General features: G+C 46.1%; 1 protein-coding gene across 2 annotated transcripts in view; it reads right to left on the reverse strand.

The window, feature by feature from the left end:
- Positions 1–21,691, reverse strand: part of SSR1 (signal sequence receptor subunit 1) — a 557,116-nt gene that overhangs the window by 183,733 nt on the left and 351,692 nt on the right. The window lies entirely within an intron of this gene.

Below are 21,691 nucleotides of genomic sequence, written 5' to 3' on the forward strand. Positions count from 1 at the left end.
AGTTTACTGAAAATAAGGCTAGCTTCCCGCCTAAGGGTGCTTCTAGTTGTTCCCTGGTAGGCGGTGCCAGAGCCAAGTCACTGTGATTGTCCTGTAGTAGTGGTGGTGGCTGTATCTGTGGCTGTACCTCGCTGGTTGTTACCCTGCCACTAGCGTCCCCTGTAGGCACCTCTGGATTGACTTCTGCCTCTTGAGCGCCTATTCCTGCCTCTCTGAGCTCTGGAGGTGTCTGGAAAGGACCAATTCTTGGAGGGCCAATTCCTGCTAAACCTTGGAGGTTGGACCTGTAAGAAATCTTTCACTGTCTGGACAGATTTTGCCTTCTCCTCCATCTTCTTCAGCACCTGTTGTGCAGGAGAACCAAACAAATTGATCTTGTCCATGGGAGCATCTAGTAGCTTTGATTTGACATGGTCTGGTAAGGCCTGCTCTTTTAACCATGCATGTCTTCTGATCACTGTGCCAGTCATGGCTGATCTAAAGGAAGCCTCCAGTGCATCATAGCCGCATTTTAAGGAATGATTACTGACCTGCTGAATGTTATGTACCATTTCCTGAACAGATTTTTTGTCTAATGGTTCATCAGAGGACAGTTTTTTGGTTAACTGGTCTAACATAAATTCTTGATACTGGATCATGTGGAATTGACAGTTCAAGGCCCTAGCTGAAAGAGTAGCAGAAGTGTAAACTTTTTTACCCCATCTCTCTAAGGACCTGGATTCCCTTTCAGAGGGGAGGGGTTTTTTGGCAGAGGTAGCTGCTACAGACTTAGGTCCCTGGGAGATAGTCTCGGGATCTGCAAAAGGAGCCTTATACAAATGATAATGCGTGTCCGGGACCCTGTAGTACCTATCGGGCTTAGCAGGGGCCGGAGGTGAATCAGGAGCAGTACAAGCATCATTAAATGCATCATCCACAACAGGGAGAACTGGAGGGATGGCTAAAGGCCTATGTTGTGGTAAATGCAGAAAAGTTCTAAGCCTTTTTCTAGAGTCTGAAAAATCCTGGCCCTGCCACTGAAATTGTTCCCTCATAGCATGCAAGGTTTCCCCAAAAGAAAATTCCTCAGGCGGAGAGGCAGAAGGAATGGACTCTTCAGCATCAGAGTCTTCATAAGGGGAGAAAGGGCCCTCTGGAGGGTTTGTATTACCTGAATCCTCAGAGGAGTCATCTGTGGAAACTGGCTCAGGGGGCTCTGCTCTAGGCCTCTTCTCTGGAGGTGGGTGAGAGGCCCTGTCTGGGTGAGGTTGGGATCCCCGGATCAAAGAAATGAGATCCTCTGCTAGACTAAGCATTTGTGAACTAGAGCTAGGCCTGTGAGAGGGGGTCTTAGCAGGTACAGATTTAGTAGACTTAGCTGCTTTAGCCCTGGCAAAGGCCTTAATAGACATGGCTGCAGGTGGCCTAGCAGCTCCACGTGCAGGGGTTGAAATATCCAAGGGGATAGTGTCAGATAATTCCTGGGAACCTGCAAGAGCAGGTGGGATTTCAGAAGCCAATTCCACCAGGTTGGAAGAGGCCTCGGTAGGAGGTAAGTTTTCGGCTGAAGGAAGAACCGCTTGCTCGGTTTCAGCCGAAACAGAGACACTCGCGGTTGGCTTAACCGCGGTTTCGCCGAAACCGCGGACCGCGAGTGTCGGTCCTTTTCCTTGCGCTTTTAGACATTTGTAGTCGGAGGATCCGACGGCATAATGTAAGCAAAATCGAGCCGAAAAACTCCTCAGCAAATTCCGACCGACGTCTAAGCATCCGCCGGTTAAAAGAAGCACAGGCTAGACAAGCTGCTACATCGTGGTCTGGGCCTAAACAAGGTAAGCAGTAAGAGTAGAAATCTTTATGAGGTATTTGTTTCCCACAAGTTAAACAGTTATTCACTTTTTCTGACATCGGCTGAGGCAAGAAAGAGTCCCCAACGGGTACTTAGCTTTTTAGAAGTCTTCGGTAATAGTAGAAGTATTCGGTAGTAGTAATCTCTGGTTCTGACCGACCGGCACTTGCGAACAGCTTCTGTTTCGGGCGCCACGCGGCAAGAAAGACTGAGGAAAATGGCGTCGGCTGATGCCTTTATACCCGAAGAACTGCAGCTATGACGTCGGGTGAAGTGCGACACCAGCCGAGGCCAGACCCAGACTTTGGAATCCGGCCGACCGAAGGGCTGCCTGACGACAGGACAACCCATTTGTAAGGACTGCAGATGCATCCTTGAAGGACATCAGTGTGATTGGGATTTAAGGAATTTTCCAGGCAGTTAGTTGCAATGTTTTCAAGTTGGGATGCAGGGTCTTGAAATTGTTCTGCGTCAAAAGAGGCCATAGGGGGAGAGGCCATGATTTTGCCTGAGACATGCTTCTCAATAATGGATACTAGTGTTGTCTTGGCCAGTCCGGAGATATTAGTATCACTTTTGGCTGTTCCTCCCTGATCTTCAGTAGAACCCTGTACATCAATGGGAGAGGTGGGAAGGCATATACTGTTAGGGCTTTCCAGCTGAAAGAGAGAGAGTCCACCCTCCAAGCTTGTGGGTGGTATGTCCTTGAGCAGAATGTCTTCAGTTGATTGTTGAGTGGGGAGGCGAACAAATCTATCTCCGGCATTCCCCATGTCTTTGTTATGAGTTGGAAGATGTCTGGGTGCAGCATCCATTCGTGTGCATCCATGGTAGTTCTGCTTAAGCTGTCTGCCAGTGCATTTTCTTTCCCTGGCATGAATTGGGCCTGTAGTTGGATATTGAGATTCAGGCATAGTTCCCAGAGATTCATAGCCATCCGGCAGAGGGTAGGAATGTGTGCCTCCCTGCTTGTTTATGTACCACATGACCGTGGGTTTGTCTGTCCTTATTAGCAGGTGTCCTTGTTGGAGGAAGGGTTTGAATGCCTCGATTGCATGCCTCACTGCCAGCATTTCCTTTTGGTTTATGTGCATGCTTAGCTGTCCTTGAGGCTATAGGCCTTGGATACATTTGTCCTCCATGTGTGCTCCCCATCCTCGGTCTGAGGCGTCCGTGGTGGTCTGCCTTGGTTTTGGTTTGTTGAAAGGCAACCCTCTGTTGGACTGGCAGGCCTGAGCCCACCACAGGAATTCCTTTTGAAAGCATGGAATGATTGGTATCATGGTTTCTAAACTGTGACTGTGCTGAGACCATACACTCCGTAGGTACCATTGTAATTTCCTCATATGCAGCCTGGCATGTGGTATTAGAAGTATGCAGGATGCCATGTAACCCAGGGCCTGCAGGATTTTCCTTGCAGTAAGCTGAGTTTGCCTCGTCAGAGTCATGAAGTAATCTGGAAGTTGTTTTTGTTTTTCTTCTGTGAGAAAGGCCATTTGGGTGGTTGTGTCCAGATCTGCACCCAAAAAGGTTATCCTTTAGCAAAGTTTCCTTGATGTCCGCTTGTATTAGGCAGTCGTCCAGGTATGGGTAAATTTGAATTCCCTGTAGTCTGCAATGTGCAATTACTGCATTTCGTGAATACTCTGGGCGCAGTAGATAAAGCCAAAGGGCAATGCTGAGAATTGATAATGCTCTGATCCTGCAAGAAATCTGAGGTGTCTTTTGCAGTTTAGTCGAATAGGGATGTGCAGGTATGCCTCCTTGAGATCTAGAGTCACCAGCCAAGACTCCTTGCCCAACATGGGAAGAAGTTGCTGTAGGGTCAGCAGTTTGAATTTTGGCACAATGAGATAAGTGTTCAGTGCGGACAGGTCGAGAATAGGCCTCCATTGATTTTCCTTTCTTGGTACAAGGAATAGTCTGGAGTAAAATCCTTGGCCTTGTTCTGAACTTGGTACTTTTCTATAGCTTTCATCTGAAGTAATTTGCTGATTTGTTTTAAAGCCTCTACCTTCTGATTTGGTTGAAGGTTTGGCATTCCGCCTCTTTTTGGCAAAGTGTGGAAGTGGAACCTGTATCCTTTGTCTATTATTTGCAGTGTCCATGTATCCTTTGTGATATAATGCCAGTTTTTTGAGAATAAAGCCAGCTTTCTGCCCAAGGGTGCTTCCAGTTGAACCCTGGTAGGTGGAATCAGAGTTAAGTCATTGACCCTGTCCTGGTGTAGTAGTAGTTGTTGCTGTTGCACTACTCCTCTGGTTGGCAGGCTGCCACTGACAGCCTCTGTAGGAGCCCTTCGATTGACCTCTGCCCCTAGGGCGCCTGTTCCTGCCTCTCTGGGCTCTGTCCGAGTCTGGAAAGGACCAATTTTTAGTAGGCCAGTTTCTGCTGAATCTCGGTGGTTGAACTTGCAGGAAATCTTTAACTGTTTGCACAGATTTTGCCTTTTCTTCAACCTTTTTTAAGATCTTCTGAGCAGAGGAGCCAAATACATTTTGTTTCTCCACTGGAGCATCCAGGAGTTTAGCTTTGACATGGTCTGGCAAAGATTGCTCCTTCAGCCAGGCATGCCTACGAATAACTGCCCCAGTCATAGCTGATCTAAATGAAGCCTCCAGTGCATCATAGCCACATTTTAAGAAATGATTACTAACCTGTTGTGAGTTGTGTACCAAATCCTTAAGAGATTTACGGTCTAGGGGTTCAGGAGAAGAAAGCTTCTTATTCAGTTCATCTAACAAATACTCCTGGTACTGTATCATATGAAATTGACAGTTTAATGCCCTGACAGAAAGAGTTGCAGAAGTATACACCTTTCCCCATCTCTCTAAAGCTCTAGACTCTCTGTCAGAGGGTAGAGGATTTTTGGCAGTAGCGGCCGCAACCCCTTTAGGGCCCTGATAAATAGTTTCTGGGTCTGCAGAATGGGCTTTATACAAATGGAAATGAGAATCCGGGACCCTGTAGTATCTGTCAGGTTTGGCAGGGGCCGGAGGGAGAGTATCAGGGGCTGTACTGACATCATTGTACACATCATCAATTACATTCATAACAGGAGGTATAGCTAAGGGCCTATGCTGAGGCAAATGCAAAAAGGTCCTTAATCTTTTTCTAGAATCAGAGAAATCCTGACCTTGCCATTGAAAATGCTCTCTCATGGAGTGTAGAGTCTCACCAAAGGAAAACTCTTCAGGAGGGGAGGTCAAGGGATAGATTCCTCTGCATCTGAATCCTCATAAGGCGAGTAAGCCCCTTCCTGGTGGTCTGACAACTCAGATCCATCCGTGGAAACATCTGAGGAGTGAGGTTCAGGGGGGTCAGTCCTGGGCCTTTTGTCTGGAGCAGGTTGAGAGGCCCTGTCTGGGTGAGGTTGTGAACCCCTAATTAAGGAAATAAGGTCCTCAGCAAGGCTGAGGATCTGTGAACTAGAGGAAGGCCTCTGGGAGGTAGACTTGGCAGGCAAAGCTTTTGAACGTTTGGCAGCTTTAGCCCTAGAAAAGGCCTTAATGGACATGGAAGCAGGGGGCCTAGCTGCCCCACGTGCAGGGGTAGAAATGTCCAAAGGTATGGTGTCGGACAATTCCTGTGCACTAGCTTCGGTAGGTAATTCGGAAGCCGACTCAGCCGGGGCCTCTCGGGCCTCGATGGTCGGAAGTATGGTTTCGGAAGAAGGAATCGCAGAGGACTCGGTTTCGGCCGAAACAGAGACACTCGCGGTAGGCCTAGCCGTGGTTTCAGCCGAAACCACGGGCCGCGGGTGTCTGTCCTTTTCCTTGCGTTTTTTGACCATATGCGAAGTCGGAGTCTCCGACGGCATTTTATAAGCAAAAGCGGCTCCAAAAAATTCCTCTGCAAACTTCGACCGACGTCTAAGAGTTCGTCGGTTGAAGGAGATACAGGCTAAACAGGCCGATACGTCGTGGTCTGGGCCTAAGCAAGGAAGGCAGTAAGAATGGAAATCCTTATGAGGTATTTGTTTCCCACAAGTTAAACAATTATTTACTTTGTCTGACATTGGCTGAGGCAAGAAAGAGTCCCCAACGGGGTACTTAGCTTTTTTCGAAGTCTTCGGTAGCTGAAATCACTGGATCTGACCGACCGGCACTTGCGAACAGCTTCTGCTTCGGGCACCGCGCGGCAAGAAAGACTGAGGAAAATGGCGTCGGCTGATGCTTTTATACCCCAGACGCTCTGACGTCGGGGAAAGTGCGACATCAGCCGAAGCCAGACCCAGACTTTGGAATCCGGCCGACCGAAGGGCTGCCTGAGGCAGGACAACCCATATGTTATGACTGCAGATGCATCCTTGAAGGACATCAGGTGGGCAAACATACTTTGCCGTGTGGATTTGATTCCTTGGAAGCTTCCTGTAGAGCAGCTGTTACTGGGCCTGTTATACGTAGGCATGCTTGGTTAAAGGAACAAACTCTGCCTGATCATGTTAAAGCAAAGTTACTAGATGCACCCTTACAGCAAGATGTCTTACTTGGAGTTAAAGCAGAAGAGGTTTTAAAGAAAATGGAGGATAAGGCAAAATCTATGCAGATGGTCAAAGATTTCTTACAGGTACAACCCCCACGCTTCAGCAGAAATTGGCCAACATAAAATTGGTCCTTTCCAGCTTCTGACAGACCACAGGGAGGTAAATACAGACGCCCAAGGGGCAGAGGTCAAGCACAAACCCCTTACAAACCTCGCCAATGGGGCACTGCAACACAGAAGGGAGGAGAAGACGGGTCCCAATCAACTAGAAGACAAATACAATGACAAACCTCAAACTGCCAAGCAAAGCTCTCTTGGCAGCTCCCTTGGGAGGAAAATTAGCACTTTTTGCAGACAACTGGCGCATCACAAAGGACAAATGGGTCCTAGATATTATCTCACAAGGATACAGATTCCATTTCCACACTTTGCCAAGAATAAAAGGAATGCCAAACCTGCCACAAAATCAACGGGCAGAGGCACAAAAACAAATTACAGCTCTCATGGACATGAGAGCCATTCAACTGGTACCTACACAAGAGCAAGGCCAAGGATTTTACTTGAGGCTCTTTCTAGTCTCCAGAAAGGACAATGCTTGGAGACCCATTCTGGACCTTTTGATTCTAAACACCTTCTTGCAAGTACCAAAATTCAAGATGCTAACACTACAGCAGCTTCTTCCCATGTTGGGCAAGAAAGCTTGGCTAGTAACGTTGAACCTCAAGGAGGCATACCTGCATGTCCCTATCAGACAAACTTACAGAAGATACCTCCGTTTCACTGCAGGTTCAACCCATTACCAATTCTCTGCACTGCCCTTTGGCTTATCTACTGCGCCCAGGGTGTTCCCAAAATGCCTGGCACCAGTAATTGCATACTGCAGACAGAGAGGAATTCAAATATACCCATACCTGGACGACTGCCAAATCCAAGCAGAAAGCAAGGACATTCTCTTACAACATCTGGCTTTTGTAAAACACCTTCTAAGTTGCCTAGGGTACACAGTAAACAAAAAGAAATCAAAACTAGTGCGCTCACAAAATAGGACATTCCTGGGTGCTAGCTTGAATACAATGGCCCAGATGGCTTATCTGACGCCAGACAAACAACTACAACTAACTCAATACTTCAAACTAATGGCAACAAAGACCCAACTCCCTACAAGAAAAATTCTGCAGGCCTTGGGCTTCATGGCATCTTGCATACTACTAATACCATTTGCAAATCTGCATATGAGGAAATTACAATGGTACCTGAAAAACGTATGGACTCAACACAGCCACAGCTTGGAAACAATGATACTTCTCATTCCCTGCCTTCAACAGGAGTTTCTATGGTGGTCACAGGCATGTCACCTCAACAAGGGTCAGCCTTTCACCTTACCCCTAGCCAGGCAAACTATGACAACAGATACATCGGACTATGCCTGGGGGGCACACATGGCAGGACAGTGCGTTCAAGGCATATGGACTGCAGATCACAGAAATCTGCACATCAATCAAAAAGAAATGCTAGCTGTACAGAATGCTCTGACAGCCTTCAAGGACCTCTTACATCCAGGACGGCTTATAATAAGGACAGACAACACCACAGTAATGTGGTACATAAACAAGCAAGGGGGTACACACTCCTACCCTCTATGCAGGCAAGCAATGACCTTGTGGAACACAGCACTGGCTTACCAAGTTCAATTACAAGCTCAATTCCTGCCAGGAAAAAAGAACACATTGGCAGATGACCTAAGCAGGAACATCATGGATCCCCACGAGTGGAAACTGGATCCACAAGTATTTGCAATGATGACTCAAAAATGGGGGCGCCCAGACATAGACCTGTTTGCTAACCCCCAAAACTATCAGCTATCAAAATTCTGCACCAGGACATTTCACCATCAAGCTTGGAAAGTGGACGCACTCTCACTCAGTTGGAAAATGCTGACAGTATATGCTTTTTCTCCATTGCCCCTTCTCACAAAGGTGCTGCTGAAAGTCAGGATGGAGAGACCCCGAATGATACTCATTGCCCCAGACTGGCCACGCCAGCACTGGTACCCACTACTAAGGAACATGGCCCACGGCCCACCATGGATTTTACCACAAATTCCTCATTTGCTCACACAGCAAGAAAGTCGGATTCTGCACAGACAGCTCAAAACCTTACATTTGGCTGCATGGCAAATCACCTAAGCAGCCAGCCAGCTCCTCTTTCACAAGTTATGGATGTCATTCTGGAGGCCAGGAGGCCCAGCACCAGGAAAGCCTACTCAGACAAATGGAAAAGATTTTGCGCCTGGAACCAAGCTAAAGGCCAAAATACCCTTGAGCCGGACATACCTCAGATTCTACAATATTTAACAGAGATGTTACACAAAGGACTTTCTTTTTCATATATTAAAATCCACGCCTCAGCTATTTCAGCTCACTACAACACGGATCCTCCCTTATTTTCACATCCACTTCTAAGGCAGTACCTCAGAGGGACCAAAAACATTAGGCCTCCCAGGACAGCACCAACACCAACTTGGGACCTCAACTTTGTTCTGGAAAAACTTACGCTGCCACCTTTTGAGCCAGCTTTCTCAGCTGATTTAAAGTTTATATCATGGAAGACTGCCTTGCTGCTAGCAATTACTTCAGCCAGAAGAGTCTCAGAGCTACAGGCACTAATGGAAGTAGAGCCTTTCCTCATTTTTCATCAAAACAGAGTTTCTCTACGAACTAACCCCTCCTTTATGCCAAAGGTGGTATCTAGTGTGGCTCTAAATCAAACCATCCATTTACCCACCTTCTTCCCAAATCCACAGAACAAAGGAGAAAGACTCCTGCACTCCTTGGACATTCACAGGCAACTGCGTTACTACTTGGATAAAACTAAGGTTTTTCAGAAAATCTGACCAGCTATTTGTATCCTATGCTACAGCATCACAAGGAAATGCCATCTCAAAACAGACCATTTCCAAATGGATAGGACATTGCATACGTTTTTGCTACACCCATCATGGAAAACCAGTTCCTGCTAGCATAAGGACCCACTCCACCAGGGCAGCAGCTACATCTACAGCCTTCCTCGGGGGGGTGGGGGGGGGGGGTGGGGTACCAATCAAGATATTCTGGAAGCTGCAACTTGGAGTTCAGTATACACCTTCACCAAACACTATCACTTACTACTTTAAGTCTAGAGCTGGCTTCACCACTGCAGTTTTGCAGGGCCTTCTAGCCTCCTCTAACCCTGTTTGACTCCACCTCCCATCCTTGGCTTTGGGATTCAACCCAAGTGTGATGACTGCAGCAGAGTAACACGAACATAGTACAGTTTTGTACCTACCATAAATGTAGATGTTAGAGTGTATACCCTGCTGCAGTCCAGGTTACCCTCCCTCCATCCCCTCTGACCTAACTGAAACCTTTCAATACCTTAAAATCTGATACAACCTTTGTGGTGTATTTGCTTATAGCTGGAGGGATGTTTTGTTTGTGCTAAACTTTTATTACTGGTACTATCTACTGACCACCTTTTGGGGGGGGCACCTGACATCTGGGGCAAGAAAAACTGAAGAAAATGGCGTTGGATGCCTCATATACCCCTGGCGCACTGACGTCAGGGAAGAAGCGACAGCAACAGACGCCGGACCAAGACTTTGGAATTCGGGCCGACTGCGGGACCGCCTGACAACAGGATAACCCAAGTGTGATGACTGCAGCTGGGTATACACTCGAACATCTACATTTATGGTAGGTACAAAACTGTACTTTCTCTGAACATTCAGAATTTGTCAACATTTTCTGTTTAAGCAGTAACATTAAGTATTGCTGATATTTAAGCATATGAAACTGACTATTTAAAGCCCTTGCAGCCAAGGTAGCAGAAGTGTAAACTTTTATCCCCCATCTGTCCAGTGCCCTAGAATCCCTATCAGAGGGGACAGGGTTTTTTGCAGTGGAAGCTTTGACCCCTTTGGGACCCGGAGATATAGTTTCTGGGTCAGCAGCGTGGTTTTTATATAGGAATTTGAGAATCTGGGACCGTGTAGTACCGGACTGGCTTAGCAGGTGCAGGGGGTAGAGAGTCAGGGGACAGGCCGGACTCTGAAAATACATCATTTACAATGTCTAGAACAGGTGGAATAGCAAGGGGTCTGTGCTGAGGAAGTAGCAGAAAGTCTCTGAGCCTTTTCTTAGATTGAGTAATCTTGGCTCTTCCAGTGGAAATGCTCCCTCATGGTATGCAAGGTTTCCCCAAAAGAATAATCCTCAGGAGGAGAGGCTGAAGGAATGGATTCTTCAGCATCAGAATCCTCATAGGGAGGAATAGAATAATCCTGTTCAGAAGGGGAATCAAAGGAAATAGAAACCTGATCAGAAGAATCTTATTCTGTCTCTTGCCTAGGCCTCTTATCAGGAGGGGGATGGGAACCCCTGATCAAAGTAATTAGGTCTTCGGCCATTTTAAGCATCTGTTTTTTAGTCATAGAAGTCTGAGTTGGAGAATGCTGTACTTGTTTCTTTGTCTTCAGAGCTGCTTTAGTCTTTGAAGCTGAAGATGGGAATGATTTCAGAGTGTCCAATACCTTCAGTACCCAGAGGCCCAGTTGGCTCCATGTGGGAGTCGGAAGTGACCTGAGGTAGCAGGCGGCAGGGGCTGCAAAAGCGCCTCACTGAGAACCGGCGACTGGCCTAACGGAGACCTCGTCAGTTTTGGACCTTTGATGCCTATCCTCTTCCTTGTCCTTGTGTTTTTTGTAAACTCCGGTCGGCTGTTCCGATGGTATTATATAATTAAATTTTCGGCCAAAGTAATGAAATGCAAAATCGAACAGACGCTTAATAGTGCGTTGGTTAAATCTAGCACAAAACCGACAGCTAGCAACGTCGTGGTCAGGGCCTAGGCAAGGAATACAGTAAGAGTGAAAATCCTTATGAGGTATTTGCTTCCCACAAGAAATACAATTGTTAACTTTTTCTGACATCGGTCTGAAGCAAGAAAAAAGTTTCCCCAGTGGAGTACTTAGCTTTAAGTAAGACTTTGGTTCTGAAATTCGGATATGAAAATCTCAGGAGTCGGCTGACCGGTACTTGCAAACTGCTTTTGCTTCGGGCACCGCGCGGCAAGAAAGACTGAAGAAAATGGCATCAGCTGCATCTTTTATACTCCTGGTGCACTGACGTCAGGGAAGAGGTGACCGCAACAGACGCCGGACCAGGACTTTGGAATTCAGGCCGACTGCGGGTAGCCTGCCAGCAGGATAACCCAAGAGTAATGACTGCAACAGTGAAACACGATGATCATCATCAAAGTCCTCAGACTCCTGTTCAGATAAAACTACTGGGGACAAGTCTCTTTTTCGTAACCTGGCATCCCCTAATAAGCATAATAAAGTCTTCCACCATTTTAAGCATTTGAGATTGAGGCAAAGAAACAGGTGCCTGAGCTTGGGTCGTCATCTTTTTGGGCGTCGTTTGTACCCTGGGCCTTAGAAATTTTTATAAAGAACTGAAGTCGTGAAAGAAGTCGCCAGTCTGTCGAGTATCAGTAGTCCAAAGTACTTCTTCAGAAGCCAATGCCTGCTCAGCAGCTCCAGACCCATCCAAGGTAGAGATATCCACAGAATCCTTAGTTGAAGGAGAGTCTTGCGGCATATACTGGACTCCGAAAGGGTCTTGGTAGCGGCATGCGAATCCACAGAGGCGGGCATCAGGGGCTGCGAAAGCGCCTCAGTGAGGACCGGAGAACTGACTACTCGTTTAGCGGAAGTGTCGGCAGTTTTGGACCTGTGCGGTCTGTGCCTGTCTTATCCTTACATTTTTTCAGAAGATCGGTAGTCGGATGGCTTACCGAAGCCATAACGGAATTCGAGGATTGAGAGCGAAAATATCTAGCTACAATAAGGGCCCGAAGACGTATAGTTCTGGCGTTGAACAAAGTGCAAAAGCGACAGCGAGGGACGTCGTGGTCTGGGCCTAAACAGGTGACACAGTAAGAATGGAAATCTCGGTGTGGTATTTGCTTTCCACAGGCAAAACAATTGTTAACTTTTTCTGACATTGGTTAGAGCAAGAAAAAAGGATCCCCAACAGAGTACTTAGCTTTAGAAGAATCTAAGTTCAATTCGGAAACTAAAACTCAGATAGCGGCCGACCAGCACTTGTGCGAACTGCTTCTGCTTCGGGCTCCTCAGGAAGAAAGACTCTGTTATTCAGGTCGACTGAGGGCTTTTCCCTGGCAGGATAACCCAAATGTGATGACTGCAACAGTGAAACACAAAGAACATCTGCCCAGCCTTTAAAAAATTAATACACTACTAATCCCCAATTAAAATGTTATGCTCTAGAGAAAAATTACTTATCAATACAACCAAACAATAACGAGGGTGACTCTCTATATTGAGATAGTGCAGATGAACTATGGAACCAAACCCCAGTGCAAAATGGATCCCATTCAGAATGCACACATTTACAACAATTAAAATTTCACCTTTCATATCAATGCCTCTGTTCCCATATAGTGCCAGGATAAATACCACTGTAATCTTCAGCTTGCCATAACAGACCATTTCTGATCATTCAGAACAGAATGCCCCACATAACCAGTCTTCACATCTACCGGAACAGTTTTACTAGCATCTTTTAGATACATATACAGTTTTGTTTCACAGCTTACCACCCCACCTCTGTGCTTGTAATATAAATCTTATGATAACCGTATATAATTGTCTCTCAACATTCTTAACCGCATTAGATTTTCTCCCCTGCCGCGTTCCTTACCTCACTTCCATTTCTTTAAATTTCTAATCACAAGACCTATTATCTATTTGACAAAGCCACTAATATACCTCTTCAAATGCAATGTTTGACATCTACTAAATACATAAGTATTGTTGATACTGCACTAGTTTCCTTTATTTCATATGGATGTACTCCAACTAGCAAATGTGCAACTGCTAATGTATATTAATGTCTGTTTAAAAATGTTTGCAACTTATCAGAACTGTTCTCCTCAGTCAGCTGCTAAATAGGTTTTTTGACTACACCCAGTCACAAAAGCCTGGTAAACAAAAGCAAAATTAAAAAGGTTCTTAATATTCTGGAAGTGTGTGACCTACACTCACACAACTAAATTTCTGAAACATGATATAAAAATGGTCCAGTTATTACAATATTGCCCCCCCCACCCCATCAGCTGGTTTAAACAATTTTGTTTTAAGATCCTGTAATTCCACTAAATTTGACCCTTCCACTTGGAAAACTGGGAGCATCCAATGAACTTCTGCACTTAGATGTGTGTGTCTCATGAGATTCAGAGACCTCCTTAGGTCCCACTTCATTGGAGATTGTGTACTTCAGTTGTATGCAAGTTGGTCAGCCAAAAAACAGTATCCTCATCAGTGTTTTAACCCAGTGGGGAAGAAATTGAGAGTTGAGTAGGCTCAATCATAAAGTTCAGAATGTAAACAGTCAGGTGGAAGGGACTTCCCTATCTTTTTCAATGGTGCACAGTAAGAAGGAATGATAAGTCCCTCTTACCCAGGACTAAAACTCCTAAGGTGAATTCTGGCCACATGCAAGAGAACAGGAAAATACATAAATGACTGACTCAATTATCTAATGATAAAATTCAAACAGAACTATAATACCCAAGTTCACAACTTTTACAAAATTGAAACTGCAACTTCCCCACTCACAGTTTAAACATTTGAAGAGAGACAGAAAGTAAGGGAGAGATAAATTAACTACAGCAAATACTGTTAGGGTTAGATGCAGATACCAGTTGTCCACTCAGGAGGGAGGGACGTAGTAAAAGCATTAGCCTGCATAAAATGTACCAGTTTTTAGGAGTCTGACTGAGGGGTATGGAAATTGGTTAGGAGATGTGATGCAGCTTTATCTCCTATACACTCATCCTTCTCAAAGGCCAAGAACCCATTTTGAGGCTTCACTCTACTACCAGGAAAGTACAGTTTTGTACCTACCATAAATGTAGATGTCCGAGAGGTATGCATCTGCAGTCCTAACAAATGGGTTGTCCTGGCCTCAGGCAGCCCTTCGATCGGCCGGATTCCAAAGTCTGGGTCTGGCCTCGGCTGATGTCGCACTTCACCCGACGTCATAGCTGCAGTTCAGCGGGTATAAAGGCATCAGCCGACGCCATTTTCCTCAGTGTTTCTTGTCCCAGATGCCAGGAGCCCTCTAGGAAGGCTAAATTTGGATAAATGCAAATGTTTCCAAACAATAGAGAGCAAATAGAAATAAACAAGTATATACATATATACAAACAAATACACCATAATAGATTCCCCCAGCTAGCTACAAGATGGGCAAATACCCTAGGAGTACCACAGAGGGGAAGGAGGGTGGGTAATCCTGACTGCAGATGCATACCTCTCGGACATCTACATTTATGGTAGGTACAAAACTGTACTATGTCCTTCAAGGATGCATCTGCAGTCCTAACAAATGGGTAGAATACCATAGCCACACTGGGGGAGGAGGTAATAATTAGATTATGGTGTAGTTAAGATCCCTTGCAAAACAGCAGTGGCAAAACCTGCTCGGGATCTGGAGTATAAGGGTAGATTATAATGCTTGGCAAATGTATGCACGGAGCTCCAAGTAGCAGCCTCTAAAATGTCTTTGGTAGCCACTCCGTAAAAAGCTGTAGTAGTGGCTGTAGCCCTTGTGGAGTGAGGTCTTATGTTTTCTGGAGTTGTCTTTCCATGGTAAGAGTAACAAAATCTAATGCAATTTCCTATCCACTTTGAGATTGTCTGTTTTGAAATTGCTTTTCCTTCCATTCCTGTTGCATATGCTACCAGTAGCTGGTCAGTTTTTATATTGCTCTTGGTTCTGTCCAGGTAGTAGCGCAATTGCCTATGTACATCCAAGGTATGTAATAATCTTTCTCCCCTGTTCTGTGGGTTGGGGAATAATGTAGGTAGGTGGATAGCTTGGTTTAGAGATACCCTGGAGACCACCTTTGGCATAAAAGTAGGATTAGTTCTCATGGACACTATCTTGATGGAAGATAAGGAAGGGCTGTACTGCCATTAATGCCTGTAATTCAGAAACCCTTCTTGCTGAAGTGATTGCAAGCAGGAAAGCAGTTTTCCATGATAAGTACTGTAATTCTGCTGTTGCTGCTGGTTCAAAAGGAGGAGTGTCAACTTTTCCAGCACAAAGTTCAAGTCCCATGCGGCAATGGTGGCTCCCTTGGTGGCTTTACATTTTTTATTCCTCTCAGAAACTGCCTGAGTAGAGGATGAGAGAAGACTGGAGGGTCCATGTTGTATTTTGCTGAAATAGCTGATGCATGAATCTTAATGGAAGAATAGGACAGGCCATTGTGGAAAAGTTCTGCCAAGTATTCCAGGATGTTAGCCATGTTTACCAGTGACACATCTTCTCCTTTAGCTTCACTCCAAATGAGATATCTTTTCCATTTTGCTGAATAAGTTTTCCTTGTTGAGGGTCTACGAGCCTCCAAGATAATGTCTTTAACCCTTTGAGATAAATCTGGGTTATTTTGTCTTATGCAATGCTCCAGGCAGCTAGCTGCAACGTTTTCAAGTTTGGATGCAGGGTTTTGAAGTTGTTCTGTGTTAGCAGTAAGGGAACTAGGGGCAGAGGCCATATTTGTTCCCGAGACATACTCCTCAGTAATGGGTACCAATGCTGCCTCGGCCAGTCTGGAGCTATCAGGATGATCCTTGGGCGGTCTTCTTTGATCTTCAATAGCACCTTGTGCATCAAAGGAAGAGGTGGGAATGCATATGCTGTCAGGTTTTCCCCAACTTGAAAGATAGGGAAGTCCACCTTCCAAGCCAGAGGGTGGTATGTCCTTGTGCAGAATTTTTTCAATTGGTGGTTGTGTGGGGATGCGAATAAGTCTATTTCTGGTAGTCCCCATTTCCTTGTAATGGATTTGAAGATGTCTGGATGCAGCATCCATTCGTGGGCATCCGTGGTAGTTCTGCTTAGGATGTCTGCTAGTATATTTTCTTTTCCTGGTACAAATATTGCCTGGAGCTGGATGTTGAAGCTCAGGGCCACATTCCAGAGGTCCATTGCCATCCGGCATAGAGGGTATGAATGTGTGCCTCCCTGTTTGTTGATGTACCACATAACTGTGGTGTTGTCCGTCCTTATCAGCAATTGACCCTGTTGAAGAAATGGTCTGAATGTCTGAAATGCCAGTTTTACTGCCAGCATCTCCTTTTGATTTATGTGTAGGTTCAGCTGGTCTTGAGTCCATAAGCCTTGTATGCACTTGTCCAGCATGTGTGCCCCCCAACCGAGGTCTGAGGCGTCCGTGGTGATAGTCTGGCTTGGTTGAGGGCTGTGGAAGGGCAGTCCTTTGTTCAATTGACAGGCCTGAGCCCACCATTGGAATTCTTGCTTCAGGCATGGAATTATTGGAATTTGGGTTTCTAGGCTGTGCTTGTGTTGAGACCATAAATTCCTTAGGTACCATTGCAACTTCCTCATATGTAGTCTGGCATGTGGAATCAATATTATGCAGGATGCCATGTAACCCAGGGCTTGCAGGACTTTCCTTGCTGTTAGCTGGTTCTGCGTTGTTAATGCCATGAAATAGAGAGGAAGGTGCTTCTGCTTTTCTGCTGTGAGGGATGCCATTTGATTTGATGTGTCCAGTTCTGCACCCAAGAAAGTTATCCTCTGGGATGGTATCAGCCTTGACTTTTTTATACTGACTGTGTATCCCAGGGCTTGTAGCAGATGAATGACCTTTTTCAAATCTTTTGCTAATTTGTTTTTGTTGTCCGCTTGTAACAGGCAGTCGTCCAGGTAAGGGTAAATTTGAATTCCCTGAAGCCTGCAATGAGCAATTACTGATGCCAGGCATTTCGTGAATACTCTGGGCGCAGTAGATAAGCCAAAGGGCAATGCTGAGAATTGATAATGCTCTGATCCTGCAAGAAATCTGAGGTATCTTCTGCAATTTGGTCGTATGGGGACGTGCAAGTATGCCTCCTTGAGGTCTAGAGTTACCAGCCAAGACTCCTTGCCCAGCATGGGAAGAAGCTGCTGTAGAGTCAGCATCTTGAATTTTGGAACAATGAGATATGTGTTCAGAGCGGACAGGTCTAGAATCGGTCTCCATTGGTTTTCTTTTCTTGGCACCAGAAAAGGTCTGGAGTAAAATCCTTGCCCTTGTTCCATAGACGGTACCTTTTCTACAGCTCTCATCCTTATTAAGTTGTCTATTTGTTCTAGAGCTTTTGTCTTTTGATTTGGAGGTAGGTTTGGCATTCCTCTCTTCCTTGGTAGAGTATGGAAGTGAAACCTGTAACCTTTGTCTATTGTCTGTAAAATCCATTTGTCTCCTGTGATGTAATGCCAGTTTACTGAAAATAAGGATAGCTTTCCGCCTAAGGGTGCATCTAGTTGTTCCCTGGTAGGCGGTCTCAGAGCCAAGTCACTGTGATTGTCCTGTGGAAGTGGTAGTGGCTGGATCTGTGGCAGTACTTCGCTGGTTGTTAGGCTGCCACTGACGACCCCTGTAGACTCCTCTGGATTGACCCCTGCCTCTTGGGCACCTATTCCTGCCTCTCTGTGCTCTGGTGGGTGTCCGGAAAGGACCAATTCTTGGAAGGCCAGTTCCTACTAAACCTTGGAGGCTGGACCTGTAAGAAATCCTTGACTGTCTGGACAGATTTTGCTTTCTCTTCCACCTTTTTCAGCACCTGCTGTGCAGGTGAGCCAAACAAATTATGCTTATCCATGGGAGCATCTAGGAGCTTTGATTTTACATGGTCTGGTAAGGACTGCTCTTTTAACCATGCATGCCTTCTGATCACTGTACCAGTCATAGCTGATCTAAAGGAAGCCTCCAGTGCATCATAGCCACATTTTAAGGAATGATTACTGACCTGCTGTATGTTATGTACCATTTCCTGAAGAGACTTTTTGTCTAATGGTTCAGGCGAGGACAGTTTTTTAGTTAACTGGTCTAACATAAATTCCTGATACTGAATCATGTGGAATTGACAGTTTAAAGCCCTAGCCGAAAGAGTAGCAGAAGTATAAACTTTTTTACCCCATCTCTCTAAGGCCCTAGATTCCCTTTCAGAGGGGAGGGGTTTTTTGGCAGAGGTAGCTGCTACAGCCTTGGGTCCCTGTGAAATAGTTTCAGGATCTGCAAAAGGAGCCTTATACAAATGATAATGTGTGTCCGAACCCTGTAGTACCTGTCGGGCTTAGCAGGGGCGGAGGAAGTGAATCAGGGGCAGTACAAGCATCATTAAATGCAACATCCACAACAGTAAGTACTGGAGGAATGGCTAAAGGCCTGTGCTGTGGCAAATGCAAAAAGGTCCTAAGCCTTTTCCTAGAGTCTGAAAAATCCTGGCCCTGCCATTGAAATTGTTCCCTCATAGCATGCAAGGTTTCCCCAAAAGAAAATTCCTCAGGCGGAGAGGCAGAAGGAATGGAGTCTTCTGCATCAGAGTCCTCATAAGGAGAATAAGGGCCTTCTGGAGGGTTTGTATTTTCTGTATCATCAGAAGAGTAATCTGAGGAAACTGGCTCAGGGGGCTCTGCTCTAGGCCTCTTCTCTGGAGGTGGGTGAGAGGCCCTGTCAGGGTGAGGTTGGGATCGCCTGATCAAAGAAATGAGATCCTCTGCTAGACTAAGCATTTGAGTACTAGAGCTAGGCCTGTGAGAGGGGGTCTTAATAGGCACAGTCTTGGTTGATTTTGCTGCTTCAGCCCTGGCAAAAGCCTTAATCGACATGGATGCAGGGGGCCTAGCAGCTCCACGTGCAGGAGTGGATATATCTAACGGGATAGTATCAGATAAATCCTGTGAACCTGCAAGAGCAGGTGGAATATCAGTAGCAGATTCAGCCATGCTGGATGAGGCCTCGGTGGGAGGCAAGCTTTCAGCCGAAGGAAGAACCGGGGGCTCGGTTTCAGCTGAAACAGAGACACTCGCGGTTGACTTAACCGCGGTTTCGGCCGAAACCGCAGACCGTGAGTGTCGGTCCTTTTCCTTGCGCTTTTTAGCTAATTGTGAAGTCGGAGTTTCCGACGGCATGCTGTAAGCAAAAGCGGAGCCGAAAAACTCTTCAGCAAATTCCGACCGACGTCTAAGTGTCCGTCGGTTGAAAGAAGCACAGGCTAGACAGGCTGCTACGTCGTGGTCTGGGCCTAAACAAGGTAGGCAGTAAGAGTGGAAATCTTTATGAAGTATTTGTTTCCCACAAGTTAAACAGTTATTCACTTTTTCTGACATCGGCTGAGGCAAGAAAGAGTCCCCAACGGGTACTTAGCTTTTAGAAGTCTTCGTAGTAGCAATCTCTGGTTCTGACCGACCGGCACTTGCGAACAGCTTCTGCTTGGCGCCACGGCAAGAAAGACTGAGGAAAATGGCGTCGGCTGATGCCTTTATACCCGCTGAACTGCAGCTATGACGTCGGGTGAAGTGCGACATCAGCCGAGGCCAGACCCAGACTTTGGAATCCGGCCGACCGAAGGGCTGCATGAGGCCAGGACAACCCATTTGTTAGGACTGCAGATGCATCCTTGAAGGACATCAAAGCCTTGAAGAACAGAAACTGTTAACGCTAGCAGCTGAATCACTGCAAACAGAGGGAGAAATACGACAAGAGCATTTCAAGCTTGCTTCTACATAGTAAAAAAACACATTACAAAAAAGGACAGGATGTTCTGGCCCAGAAGCAAACACAGCATTTATTTTTTTCCAGTCAGTTTTTTGGGCTCTTGTATTCATAAGTTCATACTAGGCTATCTGCCCTAGGGCATTTATAAGCCTAGCCAGAGTGTGCTTGGCTTTCTCCACCCATTTTAAAATAATTTTGCTATGCCCTTTTTCAAGGTTAGTATACTGTGCCTCTGTCTAACAGTGACACAGAAGTGATACCCGGGGTAAACCTACGATCTCCCATCCACTCATCAAGATTCCTCTTGAAGAGAGTCAATGAGGGACTCTGCCTAACCTGGACTGGGATTTTATTCCAGATTGAAGGGAGCCTCTGGGTTACGAATCTGTCCCTCCAGCATGTCCTATTTATGTCAGTGCTGAGGTTCAAGTTTCTCGAGCGCGTAGCTCGATGGGATTTGGATTTTCTGAGGTGCAGCATGTCCATTAATTCCGGGTTGGACATGGCTTTATACGTCAGGCAAAGATCGCCTCTGAGCAGGTGGTATGCCACTGAGTACAGCTGGAGTTTCTTTAACCGGGCAGCATATGGCATCTGTTTGAGCCCTTTGATCCTCTTGGTGAGGTACTTTTGGGGTCTTTACAGTTGCTGCAGGTGTCTGGTAAGGTACATCCCAAAAGGGGCATTGTACTCAATTATGGGCCTGATGAGGGATGAGTAAAGAGGCACGATGACCTCCCCTGATCTAGATGTGAATCCCTTCATGATTAGGTGGGCTATATAAAATGTTTTTCTAACCACTTTGGCCACGTGGTTGTCAAATGAGAGATTGCCATCAGCTTGGGTCCCCAGGTCCCCAATCACTTCTTCAGTACTTAATGGATTACCACCTATGTGGTAATTTGTGGGCACTTTGTTTTTGCCAAAGGGGATGACTATACACTTTTTGGCGTTTAGTTTGAGGCCATGGCTCTGGCACCAGTTGTCTGTTTCTATGAGGCCCTTTTGGAGGATGCTCGAGTCAGCTGGAGTGTCGATTATGGCGCCCAGTTTGCAGTCATCTGCAAACTTGGTCAGCCACAGTCCTTCCGTGTTGGCCTGTACCTCCGAGAAATATATACCGAACAAGAGAGGTCCCAGGACTGAGCCTTGTGGGACGCCACTTGTAACTGGTTTGGAGTCGGACATGGCTCCAGCAATTCTAACCATGTGGGTTCTGTCCTTGAGCCAGTTTGCAACCCATCTAGTGACATAGGGGGTTATATTTAAGCTGGTGAGCTTATCTATAATGCCCGAGTGGGGTATTGTATCGAAGGCTTTATGAGGTCCAGGTAGGCTGTGTGGACCACCTTCCCCTCGTCAATGGCCTTAGTGACCGTTTCAAAGAAATCAACCAGGTTTAAGAGGCAGGATCTGCCCTTAAAGCCAAACTGGGTAGGATCCAGTGTCTGTAGGTCCCCAATATCTTTATTTATGAGAGCCATGATGATCCTTTCCATAGCTTTGCAGACCAAGCTAGTCAGGTTTATGGGGCGATAGGTTCCAGGATCTGTTGAGGCACCACCTTTGTGGAGGGACCACTGTTGCTGTATGCCACTCTTTGGGTACATATCCTGTAGTAAGGCTGAGATTGAACAGTAGTTTTATGTTTGGGTTTAGCTCTTCTTGGAGTTCATGTAGGACACAGTCCGGGACACCGTCTGGTCCCATTGATGCTGTGTTTTTTGCTTTGGAGAGGGCAGC

The sequence above is a fragment of the Protopterus annectens genome, chromosome 3.part0 (genome assembly GCF_019279795.1).
Source record: "Protopterus annectens isolate FY-2018-M chromosome 3.part0, PAN1.0, whole genome shotgun sequence".
NCBI lineage: Eukaryota > Metazoa > Chordata > Ceratodontiformes > Protopteridae > Protopterus > Protopterus annectens.